The sequence below is a fragment of the Macaca fascicularis genome, chromosome X, assembly GCF_037993035.2.
Source record: "Macaca fascicularis isolate 582-1 chromosome X, T2T-MFA8v1.1".
NCBI lineage: Eukaryota > Metazoa > Chordata > Mammalia > Primates > Cercopithecidae > Macaca > Macaca fascicularis.
The window spans coordinates 34,088,276-34,110,596 of NC_088395.1; the positions used below are offsets into that span (position 1 = coordinate 34,088,276).

A 22,321-nucleotide genomic window follows, 5' to 3' on the forward strand; every position below is an offset into this window, starting at 1 on the left:
TGATGGGGTTGTTTGTTTTTTTCTTGTAAATGTGTTTGAGTTCTTTGTAGGTTCTGGATATTAGCCCTTTGTCAGATGAGTAGATTGCAAAAATTTTCTCCCATTCTGTAGGTTGTCTGTTCACTCTGATGGTAGTTTCTTTTGCTGTGCAGAAGCTCTTTAGTTTAATGGGATCCCATTTGTCAATTTTGGCTTTTGTTGCCGTTGCTTTTGGTGTTTTAGACATGAAGTCCTTGCCCATGCCTATGTCCTGAATGGTATTGTCACAATAACAGACTTGGAACCAACCCAAATGTCCATCAATGACAGACTAGATTAAGAAAATGTGGCACATATACACCATGGAATACTGCATCCTAGCATCAGAGCTTCTTGTGGAATTGACTGAGGCCTTTGTTATGACCACATCACAGCTACTTGCTCCCTCTGCTAGTGATAATATTAAGAGTAATTCCTGAATGCAAATCTCCATCTCCAAGTCTCCTTCCTATGGGACTTGAACTGCAACAGTTGGTGCCTGGGTTGCTACTAGAAAGCAGATGCTAACATGATACTTTGGAACTGATCACTTGTGACCCAGCAAGCAATAAAAACTCCATCACTGATGGTAGATGGAACCCTGAGGGCACATGACACATGGCGGCATGCCAATGATTAAAACATTTACTTATGATGAATTAGAATGGTGTACCACAGAAGGGTATGCACTAGCTAGGGCAATGCACCAGGGATATGGTTAGTCTAGGGGCAATAATGGTCACAAGCATAATGGAAATAGGTGGCTGTTCCTGGGACAATTGATTTTTCAAAAAGATATAATTGATGACAGCAATGGCCCATCCAGGGCGGCTACTACCATTATGCTGACTGCAGCAGGGAGGTGCAAGAGATGATGGCAGAAGTGACTGCAGGAGCAACAATGGTGGTGGTGGCGGCGGGGGGCGTTCCCTGTGCCCTACATCCCTGAGGCAGTTGACTGTGCCACCCCCACCCTCTCATGGCTGGGCAGGACCCGTTTCCAGGTCTGGAGCCTCCACCATGGCCTCAACCTCACTCCCTACCACATCCTGGGGGCCCGTGAGCATCTGGCCAAAGGTGCAACCAGGACTTGTGGGGCTGGCCCTGGAAGCATCAGGTTCATTTGTATGGGATTGGCTGGGGCCACCAAGCCACTTGCACCTCACCCACTGCCCTGGGAGCCGCAGCAATGGAGCTGGGCCAAGTCACCCACCAGTGGGGGAGTGGTGCAGTTGTTCATGAAGGGGCAGACAGAGAGGGGCCCTGAGGTGGAGCTGGGCCTGGGAGGGTGCCATGCTCTGCACAGCCAATGGGAGCTGGGAGCAGAGCAGGTAGGAGCCCTGCCCTCCTGGGCATGGCTGTAGCTGCCCAAGTTGCAGCTGCAGACCCAGGCATCTCTGTACTCTTGGGGCCCTAGGAATGTCCCTTCTTGCCCCTGTGGGCTTGGAGTTGTCTGCTCCTGCTGCCTGGCCCCTCTCCACTCTCAGTGCCTACTCTGATCACAGAGCAAAGTTGAGGCCAAGCCTGGGTGCTGTTGCAACTTGACCAGATATGCACATCCTCAGGGCAGTGCTGATATGCCAGTCCCCTGCCATCTTGGCCCCCTCCAGACTTTGGGTACCAAGGAGCATGGGAGGGAGCCTAAGGAGGGGTTGAGGGCAGCTCAGTACTGGCCTGCAGGTGTCCCTTGGCACAAACAGCCTGGGCATCACAGATGGCAGCACCCTAGGCACAAGGGGGTGGGTCCCTGGTGAAGCCCCACCTTCAAGCTGGGGAGATCCTGAAGCCTGGGAGCTGTGCTGCTGCTCCAATGGACCAGACGGGGAACTTGTGGTGGCTTTTCTGGGCCTACTCATGGCTGCCCATGGACCAACTGGTGCACTCTTCCTCCCCTCTGAAGCCCATAAAAGTCCCAGACTCAGCCAGACTCGAGGACATGATGGGACAACCAGATGCAGAGAGAAGCTGTCTACCCCAGGTTCTCCTCTCTGCTGAGAGCTGAGATGATGGGACAATCAACTACAGAGAGGAGCCACCCTCCCTGCAGAGAGCTGGACACTCACTGGGATGACCTGCCCAGCAGAGAGGAGCTATCCCTCTGCTGAGAGCTGAGGAGACAATGACCGACCAGCTTCAGAGAGGAACTACCATCTCTGCTGAGAGTTAGGCACTCATTTGGACGATCTGCCTAGCAGAGAGGAGCTACCCTCTCTGCTGAGAGCTGAACACTCATTTGGACACCCTGGCTATGGAGAGGAGCTGCCCACTGAGCATCTCCTCTGAGCTATTCTATTGCTCAATAAAGCTCCTCTTCTTTTTGCTCACCCTCCACTTGTCTGTGTACCTCATTCTTCCTGGATGCAGGACAAGAACTTGGGATCTGCTGAATGGCAGGGCTAAAAGAGCTATAACACAAACAGGGCTAAAACATGCCCCTTGCCTGCCAGGTTGTGGGTGACAGGAAAAAGAGAAGAGAGAATGAGAGAAGAGCTGTGGCCCTTCAGGGAGCCCAGACTTACGAGCTCCCCAAGCCAGGGCTGTGACACCCTCTTTAGGGCTTTGCAGTTCCTGGTGTCTCCAAGCTTCCGGGTACCACATTGTGATCCTCAGTATCAGCTTTGGCAGCTACTTATAGTACGCCTGATCAGCCACAGCCTTGCAGGGAGCCAGCGCCAGTGCCCGTGCCTGGACCTGCCTGCCCTTCTGCAGCTGGCACGCCTGGCTGTGTGCAGTGCTTGGACCCCACACTCACTCACACACCCTTTGCCGCTCTGCACCTGGCTTGCCCTTGGCAGGCATGGGATCCAGGCCAGTAGTGGGAGCTGAGTGCAGCCTGCCAGGCCAAGTGTGTGGAATGAGCTCAATGGGCCAGAGCAGAAACTTGGGCAAAGGCTCCACTGGCCACAGAGGTTTCTGGCTGGTGAAGCAACACCCTAAGGATCTTGTAACACAATGAAAGGTCAAGGGTAATTAAACACAATTAAAGTATAAGTATGAAAGATGGAGTGAGAAATACTGCTAAAGGAAAGTGTACTTTTTTTCTTTATGAAAAGATATCCCCTTTCCCATGCTTAGTTTTATCCAAGAACAGGGAGAGCACAAGGTTAATAAAAATGTCTTTAAACAGAAGTGTTTCAACTATTGGTGTAAGTTATTTCTCTTTGGTGATTCAAGATCTGAGTCAAAAGGGGAAATTTGATAGTAACAGTTGATCTTACCTTGCACAATACATGTCACCAGCATCTGTGTTCCTCTTGTTAGGGACTCTGGGGACCAAGATAAATTATGCAGAAAATTGATGCATCCAATTCTGCCCTAAGCTGCCACTTCACATCTGATAAGAATTTGTACTTGAAGAAAATTATTTTGGAAAGTTAACATAACCTTTTACTCTGCGCAAGTGTATAATTTTGCCATCAATCCATAATGTACCTGATACTCTGAGCCTAAAATTTTACATATTACTCATTGAAGTGCTTATTCAGAACTTTATGCATATTAAGTTAAATTTTATTTTATACACCCATTTGCAATGAATTCAAGCAAACATTTATAATTACTTGTCTTGTAGAGATCCAAGTGTCACTCTTTGCCAGCTGTTAACCTCAGGCCAGACTAATATAATTAGTTTTGTTAATTACTTCTACTTCTTCAGGAATAATTGAGATTACTGCATCCTTACTTCACTCTAGAATTAAATTGATGGATTCTTCTCATGTGAGAACGTTTGACCTTTAAGTCCACCTACTCACAATTTGTTCTGGAACTAATTAAATATATATATATATATCTTTTTCAGTCTTCCTTATCTATAGAAAAACATAATAATCAAAATGCTCTAAAGCACACTTAAATGAAAGATACTCAAGTATGTTACTCACAGTCAGGTCATTAGTTTTAAATATTTCTATTGTTGTGTGTCTGTGGAGAAAGTTTCTCTCTAAGACACATGTGCACATTGATTTATGAAATGCACAGATAGTGATAGATAGCCCTAAAATCCTTAAGTTTTGTCATTGTCTCTCAGTGTCAGTGTACATGTGCTTATGTAAATAACTACACTTTCAGTTTATACTTCAAATGCTCTCTCAAGTCAGTAAGTGTATAATGAGCATTTAGCCATAGCTTTGTTAGGATTGTTCCCTCATTATTCTTGGAATTGTACACAGAAGTATTTAATAACATTGACTTTGATATCAGACATAGCTGAGTTTTCTTGTCTCTCCCACTTATTAGATGGATTTCTGTGGACTGGTTGCTTAATCTTGACTCCCGTTATTTTTCATTGGCATAATTGGGATAATGTGTAATATCATTTTTAACTGATTAAAAAGGATAATCAATATAACTTGGTAATATAAACACCAAAAACATCCAAGAAAATATAATAATTCAAAAACAATTATGCGTAGCCTTTATAGAAAATGAAACACTATAAAAATTTAAAGATGGCCACACATGGTGGCTCATGCCTGTAATCCCAGTACTGTGGGAGGTCGAGATGGGCATATCACTTGAGGTCAGGAATTTGAGACCAGCCTGGTCAACATGGTGAGACCCAATCTCTACTAAAAATACAAAAAATTAATTGGGCGTGGTGGTGTGTGCCTGTAATCCCAGCTACTCAGGAGGCTGAGATAGGAGAATCGCTTGAACCCAGGAAGCAGAGGTTGCAGTGAGCTGAGATTGTACCACTGCACTCCAGTCTGGGAGAAAGAGCAAGACTCCATCTCAAAAACAAACAAACAAACAAAAATTAAACGTTAATTTGCTTTATTATTATACAATGCTTAGAAATGGTATTATCCATAAGATTTTCTGGTTGATGATGTCATGGTGGCACAATCTATGTAATATAAAAAAAGATGTTGCAGATCAGAAGAGATAATCACTTTAATGTAGCAGAGGTCTCACTGAAAGTATGAGATGGGAGTTTTGTTCAACAATTTTTACTTTCCTAAATAATAATGCTCTTAAATATTTATTTTTGTGTGTGTGTGTGTATGTGTGTGTATGTGGTGTGTGATGTTTTGTAGTTATTACCACTAAGTATCAGAAGGGTTGGGAAACTAAACTATAAAAAACAACAAGAGTACACTAATTGATTCTTGTTAGTTTGAGAAATGAAGCTGTAGAGGCTCTAAACAAGCTTAATTTTAGTTGCTATATTTACTCCAAGAAAACCCATGGAAATAATTCATATACAATGGTTTATTTATTTTCAGACTATCACTATCATTACTGAAGTAGAAATGAGAGACCAGTTTGTCATATATCGTGAAAAGCTCACTTGGAAAATATGGGTACTTATTAAATGGAAATGGTATGTCTTCTTCATTATGATATCACTCAAAATTATAAGTTCAATTCTTTTCAAGTTAATTTCTAAATACAATGCAATGTCATTTTGAAAATTGCACAATTTTAGATTTGTGGAATTCCATAAATGAATTCTAAATTTCATAAGGCTAATCTAAATGTCTAATAGTAGCTGTGGTCAATTTGTGGAATAATAAGAAATGAGGCTATCCTGCTGTTAATAAGAATTATTATAAAGCTATAGAAATTACAACAGTGTGTCACTGGCATAGGGATTGAAACACTGGGTCAATAGAACGCAATAAAAAGCCTGGAGTCAGATCCACAGTGATGTGGGAACTCAGAATATTCTGGAAGTCATATGGAAATTATTGGGAAAAAATGATGGACACTTCAAACGATGGTGGTCAAATTAATTGTACATTTTAGGAAAGAGAGGAACTTTACCTTCCCCTATATACAAAAAATATTCCAAAAGTGTTAATGACTTAAATGAGGAAAAACTCAACTCTAAAGCCATTAAAAAGCACACACGAGTAGAAATCAGAAGTTTTGGAGTAAAGTTTTAACTCAGCAGTAAGTAAATGTAAAATCTTACCTAATGTTTCAACTCACTAAGCCTCATTTCCTCAATGGAAAAATATGTTTACTTCATTTCTATAGGATTTCAATAAACTAAGAAATCTATAATTATATTTATGAATTAAAAATCGGTAACTTTATTAGCTAGTGTTCTGTTAATGGAATGAAAAAGAAAACTTACTTTTTATGGCCTTGGTCCATGAATTTACATGTGCAAAAGTATTGTGACGTTTGTTACAGATGGCAAGTGGATGTGCTCATAGACTAAGGGTTAGTTTCTCCCCACCACACTCCAATAGGGTATTCATGTCTTAAGGTACCATAGGGAAAATGTGGATACCCACTTCTGCTGTCCCAGGCAGTGAGCAATAACCAATCTTTTTTTTTTTTTTTTTTTTTTTTTTCTGAGATAAAATCTCACTGTATCACCCAGGCTGGAGTGCAGTGGCATGCTCTTGGCTCACTGCAGCCTCCACCTCCCGGGTTCAAGCAATTCTCCTGCCTCAGCCTCCTGAGTAGCTGGGACTACAGGTGCACGCCACCACGCCCGGCTAATTTTTAATGGAGGTGGAGTTTTACTACTGGGGGAAACCCCAGCCCCGATATTTAACGTGAGTTCTTTTCTATTTCCCTAAGCGTCTCGGGTGGTTTGAGAAATAAAGAGAAAAAGTACAAAACAGAGAAATTTTAAAGCTGGGTGTCCGGGGGAGACATCACATGTTGGCAGGTTCCATGATATTCCCTGAGCCGTAAAACCAGCAAGTTTTTATTAGCCATTTTCAAAAGGGGAGGGAGTGTGCAAACAGGGTGTGGGTCACAGAGATCACATGCTTCACAAGGTAACAAAATATCATAAAGCAAATGGAGGCAGGGCAAGATCACAGAACCACAGGATGGGGCGAAATTAAAATTGCTAATGAAGTTTCGGACACGCATTGTCATTGATAACATCTTATCAGGAGACAGGGTTTGAGAGCAGACAACCTGTCTGACCGAAATTTATTAGGTGGGAATTTCCTTATCCTAATAATCCTGGGAACGCTACAGGAGACCGGGGCTTATTTCATCCCTTTGGCTTCCACCGTAAAAGACGGCCGCCCCCAGGGGGCCGTTTATAGGCCTACCCTCAGGGCACATTCTCTTTCTCAGGGATGTTCCTTGCTGAGAAAAAGAATTCAGCGATATTTCTCCTATTTGCTTTTGAAAGAAGAGAAATATGGCTCTGTTCCATCTGGCTCACTGGCAGTCAGAGTCCAAAGTCTTATCTCCCTTCTTCCCTGAACATTGCTGTTATCCTGTTCTTTTTTCAGGGTGCCCAGATTTCATATTGTTCAAACACTCATGCTCTACAAACAATTTGTGCAGTTAACGCAATCATCACAGGGTCCTGAGGCGACATACATCCTCCTCAGCTTACAAAGATGATGGGATTAAGAGATTAAAGCAAAGACAGGCATAGGAAATCACAAGGGTATTGATTGGGGAAGTGATAAGTGTCCATGAAATCTTCACAATTTATGTTCCGAGATTGTAGTAAAGACAGGCATAATAAATTATAAAAGTATTAATTTGGGGCCGGGCGCGGTGGCTGAAGACTGTAATCACAACACTTTGGGAGGCCGAGACGGGCGGATCACGAGGTCAGGAGATCGAGACCATCCTGGCTAACACGGTGAAACCCCGTCTCTACTAAAAAATACAAAAAAAAACTAGCCAGGCAAGGTGGCGGGTACCTGTAGTCCCAGCTACTCAGGAGGCTGAGGCAGGAGAATGGTGTAAACCCGGGAGGCGGAGCTTGCAGTGAGCTGAGATCCGGCCACTACACTCCAGCCTGGGTGACAGAGCGAGACTCTGTCTCAAAAAAAAAAAAAAAAAAAAAAAAAAAAAAAAGTATTAATTTGGGGAACTAATAAATGTCCATGAAATCTTCACAATTTATGTTCTTCTGCCACGGCTTCAGCTGGTCCCTCCATTCGGGGTCCCTGACTTCCCGCAACATTTTACCATGTTGGCCAGGCTGGTCTCGAACTCCTGACCTCGTGATCCACCCGCCTCAGCCTCCCAAAGTGCTACAATTACAGACATGAACCATGGCACCTGGCCAATGATGTCCAGTCTTTTTATAGATTTTTCCCATGCTTCTTTCATGACTAATAGGGACCTTGTTATTATAACCTTTATAAAGCTAATAAATTATTCAGTCATAGCTTCTAGTTTTATAGACAAGTGAATTTCTAGTAAAAATAAATAGCAACAACCTGGGGAAAATGGCAAAACCCTGTCAAGACAAAAAATACAAAAATTGGCCAGGCATGGTGATGTGTGCCTGTAGTCCCAACCACAGGCACCACAGGTGAGAGGACCACTTGAGCCCTGGAGATTGAGGCTACCAGGAGCTGTGATGGCAACACTGCACTCCAGCCTGAGCAACAGAGGCAAACCGTCTCAAAAAATATTAATAAAAATCAATAAAAAAAAATGTGAAGCAACTAATATAATAATTAGTTGGACACTGGGCCAGATGTGTTGCATGCAATTAAAAGTAACGCATTACTATTAATTTTCATAGTAACCCTGTAAGGTAGCGTATTTAAAACACAGTTTATAGTTTAATAAACTGAAACAACATAAAAGTTTCCGTATATAACTACATAGCTACCCAAGTAAAATGTAGCACAAGTTCAAACACAAATTTATGTGTTCCAAATATGATGCTTCAAAGTCTAATCTCTTTCCCTTTCACTATAAAGAAAGAGCACATTTCCCATGATGGCATATACACCATCATTATTCTGATCCAATGTCTTTTCTCAGCTATAAACTAGTATCAGATGTTGCAGTAATGCCATAAAGTCTACTCATGTCATTTCATGTTTACCTCAAAAGCCATCAATTGCTTTTCCTAAACAGGATTAAGAAATGCTCAATAAAATGTATTAGCCTAACATAAATGTGAACTACATGGTCTATATTATTTTATTATTTATTGTTCATTTTTAATTTTTATGACTGCATAACAGTTATAGATATTTATGTGGTTATTCAGAAAGATGTAACACTCTCACGGGACAGGTAACCTCCTTTAAACTGAAATCAGAAATACCAAGCTACAGACCAATTAGTGTTTATTTAGTGTATTTTTTCATTATGGTACTAAGATTGGTGATGAAAGGTATAAATATTTGTTTAACGTGTACCGATGATGTGTCTTCAATTCCTGTTGTCACTGTCCTAATGATCTATTCATAAAATTAATTTCTAATGCATGAAAATATATTTTTATATATATATATATCTCCTGCATTAATTTTTACCTGAGCTAGTATGTCTAGGATAGAGTGATTCGCTTCCAGCCCATAAACACCTACTTTCTCTAGTCATCTCCAGTTTGTTCATTTTGAATGCATTTTTATCAGTTGCTCTGTTGGCCTAAAATCTTGTGCTAGATTTAAGTATGTCTGACCTTATCTTTCACAGCCTGTCTGAAATGTTGCTACCTCAGAGAGTTCCTCCATATCTATATTTTCTAAGTTAGCATCCCATCTATAGCCAATTTATATTGTATTACCTGATTTAACATATATTTAAATATCAATTATTATATAATGTACAATTTATATAACATTTATATATAATATACAACTTATATAGTATACAATTATATGTGTATATGCATGTATATATGTATATCTATCTGTAACTTTGAAGACAAACACATTTACAAGGATTCCCAAGATATTCTATATCCAGATTCACAAGTCATTTACATTTTTCCCATTTGCCTTAATATCTCTATATAAATGCAGAGGCACCTTATTTTTTCTGAAACTATTTTTAAGTAATTTTGAAATATTTTACCCTTTACTCATAAATAATTGATTTTTCTGAGGAAATAAAAATATCTCTTACATAACCACAGTATAGTTATGAAAATTAATAAATTTAAAAATTAATAAAATATTATTTTAATGGTGTGATAGAGCTGGATGATTATTACATATTGAGAAATCTTTTAAGCTGTTTCTTAAAATATTAGTTGCTTGATATCAGTTGTGGTGGAAATATTAAACGATGAAAACTGACAAACACTAACATTTAGTGCTTCTGTCTGGATGAAGTGGCTCAGGCCTGTAATCCCAGCACTTTGGGAGGCAGAAACAGGAACATCACCTGAGTCCAAGAGTTTGAGGCTACCGTGAGCTATGATAGCACAAATACACCCCAGGCTATGTGACACAGCAAGACTCTGTCTCTAATTTTTTTTGTGTGTGTGGGGGGGCTTCTATTTTGAAGTGCTCATTTATTAGCACTCTTCTAATATTATCTAACTCAGCACCCATATTCAAATTTTGTCAAGTTCTCCAATATTGTCTTTTAGCTATTTATTTTTCTCAGTCCAAACTCAATTTGGGATCACATATTGCATTCAGTGCCATGCGTTTTTACTCTGGTTTAATCTGGATTATTTTCTCAACATTTCTTTGTGTTTCTTGACCCTGACTTTTGAGAAGTATAATTTCTTTGGTTTATGTATTTGTTTGTATTTTGTAGAATGTAATTCTACATTTCCTTTCTTAGACAGAAACAGCCTTTTCTGTAAGTAGCCCTGATAGGTTTTGGAGCATGGAATTTAAAAATCAAGATACAAAGAACTCAAACAAATTTACAAGAAAAAAACAAACAACCCCATCAAAAAGTGGGCAAGGGATATGAACAGACACTTCTCAAAAGAAGACATTTATGTGGCCAACAGACACATGAAAAAATGCTTATCATCACTAGCCATCAGAGAAATGCAAATCAAAACCACAATGAGATACCATCTCACACCAGTTAGAATGGCGATCATTAAAAAGTCAGGAAACAACAGGTGCTGGAGAGGATGTGGAGAAATAGGAACACTTTTACACTGTTGATGGGACTGTAAACTAGTTCAACCATTGTGGAAGACAGTGTGGCGATTCCTCAAGGATCTAGAACTAGAAATACCATTTGACCCAACCATCCCATTACTGGGTATATACCCAAAGGATTATAAATCATGCTGCTATAAAGACTCATGCACACATATATTTAGTGCGGCACTATTCTCAATAGCAAAGACTTGGAACTAACCCAAATGTCCATCAATGACAGACTGGATTAAGAAAATGTGGCACATATACACCATGGAATACTATGCAGCCATAAAAAAGGATGAGTTTGTGTCCTTTGTAGGGACATGGACACAGCTGGAAACGATCATTCTCAGCAAACTATAGCAAGAACAGAAAACCAAACACTGCATGTTCTCACTCATAGGTGGGAATTGAACAATGAGAACACTTGGACACAGGAAGGGGAGCATCACACACTGGGTCCTGTTGTGGGGTCGGGGAAGGGGAGAGGGATAGCATTAGGAGATATACCTAATGTAAATGATGAGTTAATGGGTGCAGCACACCAACATGGCACATGTATACATATGTAACAAACCTGCATGTTGTGCACATGTTCCCTAGAACTTAAAGTATAAAAAAAAAAGAAAAAAGATCTGGGATCTGAGTATGCTCATTACTAATGGTGTGTCATTGTTCTGGGGCTCTCTCAATGAGTACTCATAAGAAATGTAAAATTATATATATATATATCTCTATATATATATTTACATATTTCTCTATGTATATATCTATATATGGTTTAAAAATTTAGTACATGCTGATCCCTCCAACTCTAATTTAATAGCACAAGGAATATTCTAGTCTCTCCTCTTTCTGTGTATATACTTCCCTTTCCTAAGAATGAGAAACATTTGGCCTATCCTTGAGAAGGATCCATGTGCTGTGAAGGAGAATGTGTATTATGCAGCTGTTGGATGAAATGTTCTGTAAATATCTATTAGGCCCATTTTATTTATTGTGCAGATTAAATGTGATATTTCTTTGTTTTCTGTATGTATGATCTGTTCAATTCCACAAATGGGATGTTGAAGTCTCCACATATTGTTCTGTTGGTGTCTCTTTCTTTAGCTCTAGTAATATTTGCTTCATATATCTGGGTGCTCCAGGTTGGGCACTTATATATTTAAAATTGTTGTATCCTCTTGCTGCGTTGACCCCTTTATCATTGTATAATGACCTTCTTTGTCTCCTTTTATAGTTTTTGTTCTGAAATCTGGTTGTCTTATATAAGTATAGCTACTTCTGCTCTTTTTTGGTTTCCATTAGCATGGAATGTCCTTTTCAACCCCTTTATTTTTAGGTTATGTGTATCTTTTAATGTGAGGTTGGTTCCTTGTAGACAACAGATTATTTAGTCTTCTTTTTATCAGTTTGGGCCCTCTAGCACTCTATGTTTTTTGACTGGAGCATTTAGTCTATTTACATTTAACGTTATTATTGATAAATAAGGACATACTCCTGCCATTTTATTTCTTTTCTCATTGTCTTGTGGTCTTCTCTTCCTTCTTTTCTTTCTGTCTTCATTTTAGTGAAAATGATTTCTCTGGTGCTATGTTTTTTCTTGCTTTTACTTTTTGTTTATCTGTTGTATTTTTTTTTTTCTATTTGAGGTTATCAGTCTTGTAAAGAATATATTATAACCCAGTATTTTAAACTGATGATAACTTTACACTGATTGCATAAATAAACAAACAGTAAAACAGATAAAGCCTACTTGATTGCATTTGATTAGCTTTTCGATGTGCTGCCAGATTTGGTTTGCTACTATTTTGTTGAAGATTTTTTCATCTAGGTTCATTAAGGATATTGCCCTCAAAGTTTCTTTTTTGTGTGCCTCTTCCAGGTTTTGTTATCAGAAAGTTCCTGGCCTAATATAGTTAATTGTGGAGGAGTATCTTTTTCTCAATGTTTTGGAATAGTTCCAGTAGTTTTGGTACATGTTCTTCTTTATATGTCTAGAAGAATTTGGCTGGGTATCCATCTGGTCCAATGCTTTTTGTCATTGGTATGCTTTCTATTACTGATTCAGTTTTGGAATTTATCAATTTATCACTGGTCTCTTCAGGGATTTAATTTCTTCCTGGTTCAATTTTGGTAGATTGTATGTTTCCAGGAATATATCTATTTCTTCTAGGTTTTCTACTTTTTGTGATATAGAGGCGTTCACAATAGTCTCTAAGGGTTTTTTTGTATTTCTGCAGGGTCACTGGTAATGTACCATTTATCTTTACTTTATTGTGTTTATTTGGATCTTCCCTCTTTAAATTAATCTAGCTACCACTTGTTTATTCTTTCAAAGAGCCAAATTTTGGTTTCGATGATCTTTTGTTTGCTTTTTTGTATCTCAGTTTCCTTCAGTTCAGCTCTGATTTTGGTTATTTCTTTCCTTTTGCTAGCTTTGGTTATGGTTTACTCTTGTTTTTCTGGCCCCTTAATTGTGATGTTAGGTTTGTAATTTGGAATTATTGTAACTTTTTGATATGAAAATTAGCACTATAAACTTTTTTCTTAACACTACATTTGTCGTGTTCTAGAAATTCTCGCATGTTGTGTCTGTTATCATTAGTTTTAAAAAAGTCTTGATTTCAATCTTAATTTCATTGTTTACCCCAAAGTCATTCAGGAACAGGCTGTTTAATTTCTATGTAATGTTATGGTTTTGAGCGATCTTATTAGTATTAATTTCTACTTTTATTGCACTACCATCTGAGAATGTGGTTTGTATAATTTTGGGGTTTATTTTGACATTGTTCAGTTGTTTTATAGCTGATCATATAGTCAATTTTTGAATATGTACCATGTGCAGAGGAGAAGAATGTATATTCTGTTGTTGCTGGGTGAAGTGTTCTGTAAATATTTTATATGTCTATTTGGTTTAGGTCACATTCAGATCCTGAATATCCTTGTTTATTTTCTGTCTCAATTATCTGTCTACAATTGTCAATGGGGTGTTGAAGTCTCCCACTATTATTATATGGTAATCTTAGTTTCTTCATTGGTCACTAATAATTTGTTTTATGAATCTGGGTGCTCCAGTGTCAGATGCATACATTTTTAGGATAGTTAATTCTTCTTGTTGATTTGAACTCTTTATTATTATTTAATGCTCTTCTCATTTTAGAATCATTGTTTTTTTAAAGTCTTTTTTATCTGAAATTAGAATAGCATCCTCTGCTCTGTTTTATTTTCCCTTTGTTTGTTATTTTTTCTCTATTTCCTTACTTTGAGCCTAGGAATATCATTGCATGCAAGCTGGGTCTAAGACAGGATATATTTTGATCTTGCTTCTTTATCCAACTTGCCACTTTGTGCATTTAGCCCATTTACATTCAAGATTAATATTCATTTGTGTAGATTTGGTCATATTGTTGTGCTATTAGCTGGTTGTTATGCAGATTTGACTGTGTATTTGCTTTGCAGTGTCAATAGTCTATGTCCTTAAGTGTATTTTTGTGGTGGCCAGTAGTGATCTTTAATTTCCATGTTTAGCACTTCCCTGTGACTTCTTGTACAGCAAGTCTGGTGGTAATTAATACCCTTGGCATTTGGTTGTCTGAAAAGAATGTCATTTCTCATTCACTTATGAAGCTTAGTTTCCCTGGATACACAATTCTTCGTTGAAATATATCTTCTTTAAGAATGCTGAATATAGGCCCCTAATATCTTCTGGCTCGTAAGGTTTATGCTGAAAAGTCCATTGCTAGCCTGATGGGGTTCCCTTTGTAAACAACCCACCTCTTCTAGGTAGCTTTCTTTAATTTTTTTTCTTTTATGTCCACGTTGGAGAATCTGATGAAAATGTATCTTGGTGGCGGGGGGTGGTGGCTCATGCTTGTAATCACAGCACTTTGGGAGGTTGAGGCGGGTGGATCACCTGAGGTCAGGAGTTCAAGACCAGCCTGACCAACATGGTAAAACCCCATTTCTACTAAAAATACAAAAAATTTTTAGTACATGTGTTGGTACATACCTGTAATCCCAGCTACTATGGAGGCTGAGGCAAGATAATCACTTGAACCTGGGAGGCAGAGGTTGCAGCGAGCAGAGATTGTGCCATTGCACTCCAGCCTGGGCAACAAGAGTGAAACTCCATCTCAAAAGAAAAGAAAAGAAAAGAAAACAAACAAACAAAAAAATGTGTCTTGGTGATGGTTGTCTGGTATAGTATCTCATAGGGGTTTTATGTATTTTCTGGATTTTAATATTGGTATCTCTAGTGAGATTGTGGAAATTTTCATGGACAATATCCCCCAGTTTTTTGTTTTGTATTGTATTGTATTGTATTGTATTGTATTGTATTGTATTGTATTGTTTTGTTTTGTTTTGTTTTCATTATTTGTTCTTTCTCCCTTTCTTTCAGGGATGCCAATGAGTCATAGATTTGGACTCTTTCCATAATTCCATTTTTCTCAGAGGTATTTTTTATTCCTTTTATTCTTTTTTCTGTACTTTTGTCTGACTGAGTTAATTCAGAGAACCAGTCTACAAGCCCTTATATTCTTTCTTTAGCTTCATCTATTCTGCTGTTAATACTTGTGATTGTGTTATAAAATCATTATAGTGAGTATTTTTAGCTCAATCAGTTAAGTTTGATTTTTTTTTCTTAAAATGGATATTTCATCTTTAAGGTCTTGTATTATGTTATTGAATATTTTGTATTCTGTGGATTGGGTTTTGACTTTCTCCTGAATCTCCATGATCACCATTCCTTTGTATGTTGTAAATTTTGTCTGTCGTTTCAGACATTTCAGCCTGGTTAAGAACTATTACTGGGAAACTAGGCGGTTGTTTGTTTGGAAGTAAGAAGACACTCTGGATTTTTGAGTTGCCAGAGTTCTTGTGCTGGTTCATTTTCATCTGTGTGGGCTGATGTTCCTTTAATCTTTGAAGTTGCTGTTCTTTGTATGGGTTTTACTGTTTTTATATTATATGATACCCTTTGGGGTTTGACTGTGGTATTAGGTGGCTTCAGTTGACTAGCTTCATTTCTGGACGATTTCAGCAGTCCAAGGCTCAGGTTAACACTCCAGGGCTGCATGCTATAACCCTGGATGACTGGTATCAGGCCCCTATATTTGTTCTCTGGTCCCTCGAGGTTCAATACTTGCTGTGCTGGAGGAGCCAATGAATCCTGTCTCTGCTGGCCACAACACTCTGATAGGGAGTGCCAGCCAATGCATGCCCCAGTGGGCATGGTGGCATATCAGGATACATGCATGTGCTGGTGGGGTGGTGGTGGTGGTGCTTATATGGGTTTAGGGTAGTGGACACCACTACCCCAAATGCAAGTGTATAAACAGCAATGGTAGTTCAGTGGGGTGTGCAGGCATCAGCAAATTTGGGGTGGCAGCATTCGCATGTATGCATGTGCCGGTGGCAGCTGTTTGCTTGGTGTATGTGTCAGCAGAGTGGAGCAGTGAGGTGCATGTATGCACACTAACAAAACAGTAGGGTGGGACTGTTGGCAAGTGCACACCAGCAAAGTGGTTGGGTGAGGCTGGAGTTGGGGGAGGCTGCAGGTGGTTGGGTGCATGTCCACAGGGAACCATCGCTGGAATCCCTGATGGTCAGGTTCAGTCTCTCAGTGAAAGAGCTATGGCAGTGACTATCAAGATGTACCCTGGTTGGGCATCTGAGGTTGTGCTGCAAATGGGTGCAACCATGCAGGAACCATAGGAGAAGTCAATAGATAGGGGAGTGCTCAAATCAAAATGGCCCCATTCCATGGGCATGACCACCCTGCTCTGTTGAATTTAGATAGTCAAGCAAAGCCAAAGCCACCTAGAGGAACAAGATGAACCTTAGGATTTGAGCCTCTCTGTCCATGCTCCCTTTTAGCCATTCTCAAGCCAAACTTTCTGGGCTCCATGCAGGCTGGAGTACTGTCTTTGCTACACCTCCAAACAGCTTTCCCTGTCAGCTCAAATATACATGCACATCATGGCATCTCCTGTAGCTAAGATTCCAGGGGTTTATAGTGTGAGTGGGCCACTCCTCACCTATTTAACTAACCCCTTTCTTAGGAGCTGCTGGAGGCCAGGAGTGAATCCTGGTGTTCCACAGCCCTGTGCAGGATTCTCAGCTTCTTTCTGTGTCAGCTCATGATCTGTGTCTTTTTTCTGTTTACTTTCAATGCCTTATTTCAGAAGACATGATCAGATAGTGCCAGTATTCTTGATGGTCAGTTTTTCTGTGGGAGATGTTCTTACAGACTGCATCTAGATGGTGATCTTGGCTCCTACCCTTATCTTGTAATTTTTCATCTTTTACCTTTTAATGGGTAGATTAGATTGATTGATTTTCAAATATTAAATAAGTCTTGCATTCCTAGAATAAAACTCTTTTGGTCATGTTGTATACTTTTAATTTTACATTTATGATTTTGATTTGATAATATTTTGTTAGAAATTTTTGCAAGGATATTTGTGAAGGATATTGATGCATAGTTTTATTTTGTTATGTATAATGTGCAATATTGGTATAAGTGTAATATTAGCATTATGAAATGATTTGGGAAGTACTGCTTCCTCTTGCATTTGTAGAAATTATTATACAAAAATTGTGAAATTTATTACATGTTTGTTGTGTTCTCCAGTAAAACCATTTTGTTCTGAATATTTTTAATGACATTTTAAATTAAGAATTCAATTTCCTTAATGGTTGTGTCTGTTCAAGTTATTTATTTAATGTTGGGTGCTTTTTGGTAATACATACTTTTTGAAGAATTAATTTCTTTCACTTAGGTTGTGAAACTTATGTCTTTACAGTTTTCATAGTGTTCTCTTACTACCTTTTTCACATCCTCAGGATCTGTAGGAAGGGAGCTGATCATAATAAAAAAAAATACATAATTTCTGGAAATTCAAAATCCTGAAAATAAAATTCTGAAAAAAAAATTAAAAATTCTTTAACAGATATTTATTTATATTTTTAAAGTGGACTTATTTGAGAAACATAAAAACGCAAGAGAACACTTTATAGACCACTTTACACAATAAAATAGGCTATATTAGTATGCATATTTTTGCATGTATAAGCATTCAAGTGTATTAATGATGGTTACATGAGTATAATAGCTATGAGAAGACAAATCATGTTTAAAAAGAAGTCAAAAATGAAAATATGTAAATGCATATCACTATGGTTGTTAATTGTGCTGCACCTGGCTTTATACCTGTGATCATCTGAAGTATTGTGATGAATAACGTAAGTCTTTTAATGAGATTGATCAAAACTGCAGTGACTCACCACTACATATGTAGTCAACCAAAAAGCTGAGTTAGTGAGAAATTTTATCTTTTCACAAATGTATGTATACAAGAAAGACATCTATTTATTTGTTGAGGAAGTTACACACAATGGCAGCATTATGATAATGCACTTTTGTGGAGTCAACTTTGAAAAAAATGCTTAAAACAAGTTAGAATGCTCTAAAAGTCTCTACACAAATCGTACCTCCAGTCTTGGAAATGATGCAAAGATGAAATGCATAACATAGCAAATTATAATAAAGAATTCAAGCAAATTAAAACAGTGGGAAAAAATTTTAAAAAAGAAAAAAAACTAGAAAGAAAATTTGGCATATGAAAGGTGTATTACAGAATTGCAATTGCATGAAGATAGTCAATAAAAGCTGGCTTAACATGATGTAATTCTCCTGTGACTGTGAGTTTTTGGATTTTAGATGTTAGGAATTTTAGTCTTGTAGGATTTTGGTCTTTCAGGATTTTAACATTTGGGATTACGGCACTTAGAATTGTGTCTTTTGAGATTATAGTACAAACTTTGTAGCAATATTCAAAAAAGAAGAAAGAAGATTCAAATTACTGAAAATAAGAGAGGATATTGTTATAAACCATACAAAAATAAAGGAAGATAATATTAGGATAAATGCATGAGAACATATTACATAACGTGGAAGAAATAGATGAATTTCTAGAAAAACAAAAATCACCTGAACTAAATTAAGAGGGTGAAAATTAGGCCAGGTGCAGTAGCTCACACCTCTAATCCCAGCACTTTGGGAGGCTGAGGTGGGTGGATCACCTGAGGTCGGGAGTTTGAGACCAGCCTGGCCAACATGGTGAAATCCCATCTCTACTAAAAGTACAAAAACTAGCCAGGCATGGTGGCACGCACCTGTGGTTCCAGCTACTCGTGAGGCTGAGGTGGGAGAATCACTTGAACCTGGGACGGGGAGGTTGCAGTGAGCCGAGATCGCACCATTGCACTCCAGCCTGGGCAACAGAGTGGGACTCCATCTCAAAAAAAAAAAAAAAAAAAAAAAAAAAAAGTGTAAAGTCTGAATAAACATATAACAAGAAAAATTATTGAATTACTAATTAAAAATTTCCAAAAACAAATGCCAAGGCCTAGATGGCTTCACTAGTAAATTCTACCAAACACTTAATGAAGAATTAATACCAGTTGTTTGCAAAATATTCCAAATATGTGAGTGGAAACACTTCTCAATTCATGATATTAGACCAGTTAGCCTAATACCAAGACCACACAAAGACATCACAAGGAAACAAACCTGCAGACCAATATATCTTATAAATTTAGATGTAAAAAATCATCCACAAAACACTAGAACAGCAAATTAAGCAACATATATCAAGCATTACACATCACATTCACGTGGGCCTATAAAGTACTTCCAGGAGGACTTTATCATAGGAACGCAATGATGGATACACATGTCAATGTTTCTTAATGTAATATAACCTATTAATAGAATACAGGACAAAAGACACAATCTCAATGGACAAATAATAATAGTTGAAAAAATGAACACTTCTTTCTAATAAAAATACTCAACAAAGAATAGAAAGAACCTCCATAACCTGTTAAAAGGCATGTATGAAGAACCTACAGATAGCATCATATATGTAAGAGTAAATCTTTGTGATCTGAGTAAGCAATGCTTTTTTAGGTATGATACCATCACTGCATATTCAACCAAAGGAAAATAAATCATTCTGCCAAAAAGACACAAGCCCTCATATGTTCGTTATAAATAAAAAAGACATGGAATCAACCTAGGTGTCCATCAGTGGTTGATTGGATATAGAAAATATGGTACATATACACCCCAGAATACTATGCAACCATAAAAAGAATAAAATCATGTCCTTTGTAGCAACATGGTTGGAGCTGGAAAGCCATTATCCTAAGTGAATTAATGCAGGAATAGAAACCAAATACCTCATGTTCTCATTTTGAAGTGGGAGGTAAACATTGAGCACATATAGACAGAAACACAGGAACAATAGACATTGTGGACTATTAGAGGGTGGAGGGAGGGAGGGGGCATGGGTTTAAAAACTACCTATTGTGTACTATGCTCATTACCTAGGCCCAATATTCCAATTTAACAATCCTACGTATTTACTCCCTGTATCAAAAATAAAAGCTGAAATAAAAAAAAAAAGATAAATTATGCCTCTTCCAAATTAAAAATTCCGTCCTCTAATTCACTTCATCAACAAAGTGAAAAGATAACCCACAAAATAGGAGAATGTATTTGCATATTATATATGTCTTGAATGTGTAGCTTAATGTATTTCATCAAATTTGTGAAGCCACTATTTTTTCTAATGTAATTATTTGCTTATTTTTTTCTTCTTTTCCCACTTCTGAAATTCCTGTTATATGTATGTGTGTGTCAGTGATTTTATTGAAGTTCTGTTTGTCTTTCTTTTTTTCATTGTTCTTTGGATGGCATAATCTCTACCAATGTATTTTCAGGTTCAATGATTTATTTTATCTTACCAGTTCAAATCTATTGAGTCCCTAGTAAATTTTCATTTAAGTTATTTTACTTTACAAATTATGAATTTGCATTTGTTCTTTTTATTGATAATTTCTATTTTTTGTTGTCATCATACCTTCCTTTATTTATATAAGATTTCCTTCAGTTTGAATGTGTTTATAATGGCTGCTTTAAAGTTGTTGTCTGCCAAATGTAATATCTGGACCCTCTCACAGGCGGTTTCTGCTGCTTATTTTCTCCTTATATATGGGTTACCCATTTTTGATACTTTGCATGTATTCTAACATTCATTTTTGAAAATAGCACATGTTAGATAATATATTGCAGCATATCTGGACATTCATTCCCTGCCCAGGTCTTGTTGTACTCTTCACTTGTTCATTTAATTACTTGGTTGGATTATATTAGTAATGTCTATTTCTTATAGAGTGTGAAGCTTCTGATGTTGCTCCTCAGAGTTCTCTACGTTAGTTTTTAGGTCCATGAGGGTTGAGGGCCTCTCCCATGGCTAGGACTGGAGGAGTCTTCAGTGGGAATGTGGAGCAATGGGGATCTCACTTACCCTTTAATTGCACTTGAGAGCCTCTGTAGGGTCCCATCCAATCCAAGCTGAGCAGACTGACTTGCTTCACTCTCTTTCCATTGTTATGCATTTCCATCAATGCTATGTTGAATTCCAGTGTTCTATCTTAGAAGATCCATTTGAAGTATGGTTATCTACTTGTTGTTTTGGTTCTTCTTTTTGGAGGAGCCGCCTGCGAGATGTCTCTAGTCAACTGCCCTCTTGGAGCACCTTCTTTCCATGTTAACATGTAAATCAGGGGACTGAGTAAAGCAGATTGCTCTTTTCATCATGGGTGGGCCTCATTCAATCAATTGGAGGCCTGAAAAGAACAGAAAGGGTGACTTGCCCCTTAGAATTCTTTGCGCCTGACTGCCTACAAACTGGGATATCAGCTTTTTCTTTCCTTCAGATTCAAACAGAAATATTGGCTTTTCCTGTGTCTCAAGTCTGCCAGACTTTAGTTCTTGTGTTTCTCAGGCCTTCAGATATAGATGGGAACTACACCATCAGCTCTCCTTGGTCTCCACCTTGTCAACTCTCCCTGTAGTTCTTAGGACTTGTCAGACTCCATAATTGCTTAAGTCAATTTCTTAAAACAAATACATATGTATATTTGTTGTGTGTGTGTGTGTGTGTGTGTGTGTGTGTGTGTGTATTTGTTTTGTGTGAGTGTGTGTGTGTTATACACACACCTTTTATTGGTTCTGTTTCTCTGGAGAACTCTAACTAGTATGTGCTCTATTGGTTTGAATAATGCCCTGGGGCATACATTGCTTGACAACCTTATCTAATGAAATTTTGGTCCCTTTGCAGAGATATCTTGTGTGGTCAAATTTTGAGTTTTACTCTTAACTCCAGAGAATTTTTACTAGTTGTCCATTTTCCTGCTTCTCTATGGCAATTTTCTTGAACTATAATTAAACCTGTTGTTCTGTTGGAGCTACAAGCCTCCTCCTAATTACTTATCATTAAAATACTCATTGTTTTGGAGAATAATTTTTAGGCTTTAACTTTTCCACATCCTGTTTCAAATAAACTCACTTCATTTGGGGAGAACCTCAGAGATCTGTGTTCTTATAGCCCACCTCTATAAGGCTCACCTCTGTAAGGTGGGCTATAAGA

At 38.2% G+C, this 22,321-nt stretch overlaps 1 long non-coding RNA gene across 4 annotated transcripts in view; it reads left to right on the forward strand.

Annotated features, from left to right (window-relative positions):
• LOC123571241 (uncharacterized) overlaps positions 1 to 22,321 on the forward strand; it is a 589,891-nt gene that overhangs the window by 236,755 nt on the left and 330,815 nt on the right. For 2 of the 4 annotated variants that reach the window (XR_010584065.1, XR_012429862.1), the window contains exon 3: positions 15,220 to 15,274. The exons of the other annotated variants lie outside the window; for them this stretch is intronic. This is a non-coding gene — a long non-coding RNA (uncharacterized lncRNA). The remainder of the gene's footprint in view (positions 1 to 15,219; positions 15,275 to 22,321) is intronic. 4 annotated transcript variants of the gene reach the window in all.